The following is a 6,779-nucleotide window of genomic DNA, read 5'->3' as shown; positions in this document are numbered from 1 at the left end:
TTTTCATTATTAAAAAAAAATTTTTTTTAAGACGTACTTTTAAGTAATCTCTACATCCTACAAGGGGCTCAAACTTACAACCTCAAGATCTAGAGTCTTAACGCTTTACCATCTGAGCCAGCCAGGTGCCCCAGAGCACATACTTCCTATATTCTGGTGAAAACTAACTTTTGTGTCTATAGTTTTCATTGTTTTGTTTCATCTAATAGCAGTGAACCTGGATTTGCAATGGCTCAACCTAATGGTTTTTCAACTTTAGGAGGATGTGGAAGCAATATGCATTTAGTAGAAACTGTACTTGGAATTTTGATTTTTGATCTTTTCCTGGGCTAGCAGTGTGTGCTCTGATCCTCTTATGCTGCTGGGCAGAGGCTGCACCCGCAGCTATATCAGCCCCATAATCATGAGGGTAAAACACCCATAGACTCACAACCATTCTGTGCACATGCAACCACTCCATTTTTCACTTTCAGTACAGTGTTCAATGAGTTGTATAAGATATTCAACAGTTTATTATAAAGTAGGCTTTGTGTTGGATGCTTTTGCCCAATTGTAGGCTAATGTGTGTTCTGAGCATGGTTTCGATATGCTAGCCCAAGCTATGAGATTCGATAGGTTACATGGTTTTTGTTTGTTTGTTTGTTGAGGCAGAGAGAGAGAGAGCTGGGGAGGGGCAGAGGGAAGAGAAGAGAGAATCCCAAGCAGGCTGCACACCCAGCAAGGAACCCAAATTAGGGCTCAATCACAGGAACCTGAGGTCGTGACCTGAGCCAAAATCAAGAGTCCGATGTTCAACCGACCAAGCCACCCAGGCACCCCGGGGTTAAGAGCATTAAATGTATTTTTGACTCATGGTATTTTCAATTTACCATGGGTCTAATGGGATGTAATCCTGTTGCGAGTTGAGGAAGATATGCTCTATTTTTCATTGTTGATTAGTTTTCTATCACATCACTCTGCCACAGCTGATCCTTTTGGGTTGTGTACAGTTTGAGGCTGTGCTGAAAGCAGCTTTGGACATTTTGGAGCATGGCTTTTGATGAATTCACAGTTATTTCTTTTGGAAATATACACAGCATGGGAAGTGTTCAGTCATTGGGTATTAGTAGGTGTTGTTTTACTAGATACTGCCAAATCTTGTGAAGTATATGGGGCGCCTGGGTGGCTCAGTCGGTTGAGCCTCCGACTTCGGCTCAGGTCATGATCTCACGGTTCGTGAGTTCGAGCCCCGCATCGGGCTCTGTGCTGACAGCTCAGAGCCTGGAGCCTGCTTCGGATTTTGTGTCTCCCTCTCTCTCTGACCCTCCCCTGTTCATGCTCTGTCTGTCTCTGTCTCAAAAATAAATAAACATTAAAAAAAAACAAAAAAAGTATATCAATTTGTACTCCAACCAGCTTACATGAAATTTCCAGTTGTTCCACATTCTTGCCAATACATGGTATCATCAGTTTTTGTTTTTTTTTTTTAATTTTAGGCTTTCTGATGAAGTTATATTTCTCATTGTGATTTTTAATTTGCATTTCCTTGATAGTTGTCAAGCAATTTTTATATGTGTTTTGGCCATTCGGGTATCTTCTTTAGTGAAGTGCCACTTTAAGTGTTTGTCCCTGAAGAGTTGTGTATTTAGTTTTGGAAAATGATTATTTACCCTGGATACAAGTCCATGCTAAATACATGCATTGCAAATATTTTCCTTTTTTTTTTTTTTTAAATTTATTGATTTGTTTTGAGAGAGAGAGGACTCGAGTAGGGGAGGGGCAGAGAGAGAGAGAGGGAGAGAGAGGATCCCAAGCAGGCTCCACGCTGTCAGCACAAAGCCTACCATGGGGCTCAAATCCACGAACACTGAGATCATGACCTGAGCCAAGATCAAGAGTCAGACGCTCAATCAAGTGAGTCATGCAGGTGCCCCACAATTATTTTCCTTTTTGTGTATAGATTGCTTGTAGCTTTGATACTCACAGATTCTTAATTTTAATAAAGTCCAATTAATTTTATTTTTTGTACCATTTTTTTTCAAAAAAAATTTTTTTAATGTTTATCTTTGAGAGGGAGAGTGTGTGTGTGAGAGAGAGACAGAACTTGAGCGGGGGAGGAGCAGAGAGAGAGGGAGATATAGAATCTGAAGCAGGTTCCAGGCTCTGAGCTGTCAGCACAGAGCCTGATGAGGGGCCCAAACCGATGAACGGTGAGATCATGACCTAAACTGAAGTTGGATGCTTAACTGACTGAATCACCCAGGTGCCCCTCAAAAAAATTTTTTAAGTAGGCTCCACACCCAGCATGGAGCCCAACACAAGGCTTGAACTCATGACTCTGAGATCATGACCTAAGCTGAGATCAAGAGTCAGATGCTTAACTGACTTAGCCACCCACGTACCCCTCAATATATTTTTTTAAAGCTCATTTAATTTTTTCCATATGGTTTCCCAATCTTACATATATTTTTGTAAGTTTTTATTTAAATTCCAGCTAGTTAGCCTACGGTGTGATATTAGTTTCAGGTGTACAATATAGTGATTCGACACTTACATATAGCACCCCAGTGATCACAAGTACATGCTGTAATCCCCGTCACCTGTTTCCCTCTGATGACCATCAGTGTGCCCTCTATAGTTAAGAGTCAGGTTCTTGGTTTGCCTCTCTTTCTCCCTCTTTTTTCCCCCAATGATCATTTGTTTTGTTTCTTAAATTCCACATATGAGTGAAATCATATGTGGCATTTGTCTTTCTTTGACTTATTTCACTTAGAATAATACTCTCTAGCTCCATCCATGTCATGGCAAATGTCAAGATTTCCTTCTGTTTATTTTTTTTAATTAATGAATTTATTTTGAAAGCGTGCATGCTAGCAGGGTAGGGGCAGAGAAAGGGACAGAGAGAATCTCATGCAGGATCCATGCTGTCAGCGCAGAGCCCAATTCGAGTCTTGATCCCATGAACTGTGAGATCATGACCTGGGCCAAAATCAAGAGTCAGATGCTTAACTGACTGGGCCACCCAGGCCCCCCTTCTTACGTTTTTACACTCCACCATATACAGGTCCCAAATCTGTTGTTTCCCCAGACCCAGGATTAGGGTTTGGTTTTACAGCTAGAGGGTTTTACATACCATCCAGGTCTCATCTGAATACAGCTCAAAAATGAGTAGGAAAAACACAGCGTCCATGGAATCGGGCAGAAAAAAAAAAAAAAAATAGAGTCAGGCCACTGAACGCTTTGAAGGCCAGGACAGGAAATATGGACATTGTTTGGAGGTGAGGTTAGAAGGGTAGGGAGAATACTTGATGGTAATTGAAGGACTTACATGATCAAAACTGCATTGAGGCAAATGGCTAAACATGTTGGGGGAAAAATCAAATCTCTACCTCATACTGTACAACGATTTCCAGGTGGATTAAAGATATATCTATATATGTATAATGAAACCATAAAATTACTATAAAAATATATAAATATTTATAAAATCTTGGGGTTTTCCTTTAAAGCAGGATACCAGAGGAGTAACCTGGAGGCATTCTTTTTAAACATGGTAAGAAAGAAAGAGAAAGACTGACAGATTTAGATGAGAAGATTAGAAACATATGCACATGTAAAACACCATAACCAAAAAAGAAACTCAAATGATAGTTGGAAAAAATCTATTTGTAAATAAATCAAATAGATAAGGATTGCTATCCTGAATATATAAATGGCTCATAAAGGTGAGTTTGAAAATAGAAAATTGGGTAAAGTATTTGAACAACCAATGCCTGAAAGAAAAAATAATAAGTAACGAAGCAAATGGGAAAAAAAAACCCCAATATTTCTAATAATAATAGAAAAGTGTAAGTTAAAACAAGATGTCCTGCTTCGTCACTTACCAGCCTGGCGAAGTATGCTAGGCACTGTGGTTGCCGACCCCAAGCCTGCCCAGCCTCCTCCCTGCTAACAGGTTCATAGGGACATTTTCAGATTGGGTAGAGGTCCAACGTCCTCAGCCCCACTCCCTCATTTAGGGAGGCCGGTTTCTGCTGTCAAAACAGAAGGTTAAGTCAGCTGGAAGCCTGCTGGGGAAGACTGTCCTCCCTGGACTCAGCGTTGCTGGCCATCCCGTGAGATTTCTCTAGTATGTTCACATCTAGTATGTTCCACTTGATGAAAACTCTTCACCATGACTTTGTCCATCAGCTCTAAACTCTACAGTCTACCTGCCTCATATCTGAACAAGCAAAATCGAAGCAATCAGGATCCCATCATTTTCACACCATCAGCCTCTGTGACCAGCCTCTGTGACTCGCCCCTGTCCCGCACCCTGTCAAACGCCAAACCTTCACCTGGATTCTGTCCCCTCTACTTCCTCAAGGACTTCCATCCTGCATTTCTTTCTTTCTCTCTACTTGATTCTACATGATCTTCTCCAGCTGATCATTCACACACATATCCACTATTATCTCCCACCCTAAAAGCAAAGCAAGCAAAAACCCATAAAATCTTTTTTGGAGATTCCTGTCCCCTTCTGGCTGACCCCGGCGCTTGGCTTCCCTTCAGAGCAGAGCACCTGCTGGACTGGTCTGTAGTCACTGTCCTCGTTCAGACTTCTGTCTGCTAAGACTGCTTCTGTCAAGGTCATTCGTGACCGCCAAAGTTTTTAAATCTTATGGTTTCTTCTTCATTCTCCTCTTTCTCACCCTTTTAGGAATTGTGTAAAAGTTCCTCTCCTTATAAGGACATCGGTTCTTTTGGCTTAGAGCCTCACCCGTATGACTTCATTTAACTTGAATTACTTGCTTAAAGGCTTTATCTCCAAAAACAATCACGTTGGGGGTTGGGCTTTGACAAATGAATTTTGGAGGGGGACACACAATTTCAAACAAAACAGTTATCTTAGTTTTAAATACCCTCTACATGCCAGGTTTTTTTTTTTTTTTTAAGATTTTATTTTTAAGGAATCTGTACACCCAACGTGGGGCTCAAACTTACAATCCTGAGGTCAAGAGCTGTCTGCTCTGCTGACTGAGCTAGCCGGAGGCTCCCCGCGCCAATTGTTTTTAATCCCCGGCTCTGACCTGTGTCTGAAATCTCCAAATGCCCCCTTAACATCCCCCAGTGGATCTGAGGAACACCCCGTGTAACATGGCCCAAACAGGCGCCTCCCACTGCTGCCCTACCACTTTCTAGTGTTTTCGAGCCTACTCAACAGCCTCTCCATCTGTTTTGTAATTTCAGTCCCAAATATCAGAATTACCTTAGATTCTCACCTTTCCCTTATCTTCCACAGCGATCTACCAACGACTTTATCAACTCTATTTGTAAGACATATTCCCAACCTGTCCACTGCTCTCTCACACCCCAGTGCAGCCCTTCATTCTCTCACCTGGACCGTAAATCTTCTCCTGATCGACCTGATTCTACTTTGGCTTCATTATAATCCATTCTGACTTCGGCTGCGTGCCCTTGTTAAAGGATCTTGTCACCCCTCTGCTTAAACAGAGGCCCAGGACTAAATGTGAAACCGAGGTAGACCCATGGTTTGAACTTCCCCAGAGATGATGCACGGAGGGCGAATGAACACATGAAAAGTGCTCAGCACCACCGGTCACTGGGAAGCTCCACCTAAAACCTAGGGAGATCTTGTTCCTCTGCCCCAAACCAGCAAGCTCCCATCACGGCTCACGGGCACTAACCGGTGCTAACCGGTTCTCTGCCTGCTCTTGGTGATGGTCCATTCTCATAGCAGCTGCATGACCTTGTTGGATGACCCGGTCACTTCCCTGGCTAAAGCCCTTCCCTAAAGCCCTAACGTAAGGGTGTGGGGTTCCGTGGAGAAAGGGCAGCCCTTCAACAGGTGCAGCCGGGACACGGGACAATCCGAACAAAGGGATTCAGCCACACCTTGCCCCATACACAGAACTACCTCACAGTGGGGCTTGTCCCTAAATGTGAACCCACAATCACAAACTCCTGAAGGAAAACATGGGAGGAAATCTTGTTGCCTCGGGATAGGTAAAGATTTCTTAGATAAGACACAAAAAGTGTGAACCTTAAAAAAATGGAGAAGTTGGACTTTAGTTCCACAAAACAGAACAAAAAACTTCTTGGTCTCAAAAGACATCACACAAAGACTTGTACTTGAGTGTTCATGGCATTTTTATCCATAACGGCTCCCAACAGGAAAGGCCATCCGTGTCCACCCGCTGGTAGATGCATCAGTTGTGGCCCGTCCCACAGTGAGTGGCCCTCGGCAGCAGCCATGCACCCCTAGGCAAGTGAAAGATGTGCCCAGCAAGGAAACCACATACTGAGTAGAGGGCTGGCTCCCTGGCCCTGTGCTCCGAAGGCCCCCCCCCCCCCCCCCCGGTGCTCGGCTTAACGCTCTGCTGTGAAGCCTTAAAACTCTTCTTTTTAAAGTTTATTTTTACTAGTCTCTACACCCAGCGTGGGGCTCAAACTCATGACCCTGAGATCAAGAGCCACGCGCTCCACTGACTGGGCCGGTCAGGTGCCTAAAGCCTTAAAATTCATAATAATTGCTAAACTATGGGCCCCACATTTTTATTCTGCACTGGGCGGGCCCTGCAAATTAAGTAGTTGTCTTCACTGTGTGACTCCACTGATCTGACCTTCTCCAGAAGTTAAAATTCTAGTGACAGCAGGTTGGAGGGGATTGGTTAGAGGGGCAGGAGGAAACTTTTTTGAGTGTTCAAAGTTTTACATCATAGATCATGGTGTTGATTATAGAAGTGTGTATGTTTTTAAAAATTAAATTATGGACTTAAAGTTGGAGGATTTTACTGTGT

This window comes from Prionailurus viverrinus, chromosome D1 (genome assembly GCF_022837055.1).
Source record: "Prionailurus viverrinus isolate Anna chromosome D1, UM_Priviv_1.0, whole genome shotgun sequence".
NCBI classification, from domain to species: domain Eukaryota; kingdom Metazoa; phylum Chordata; class Mammalia; order Carnivora; family Felidae; genus Prionailurus; species Prionailurus viverrinus.
This window is presented reverse-complemented; position numbering follows the sequence as displayed.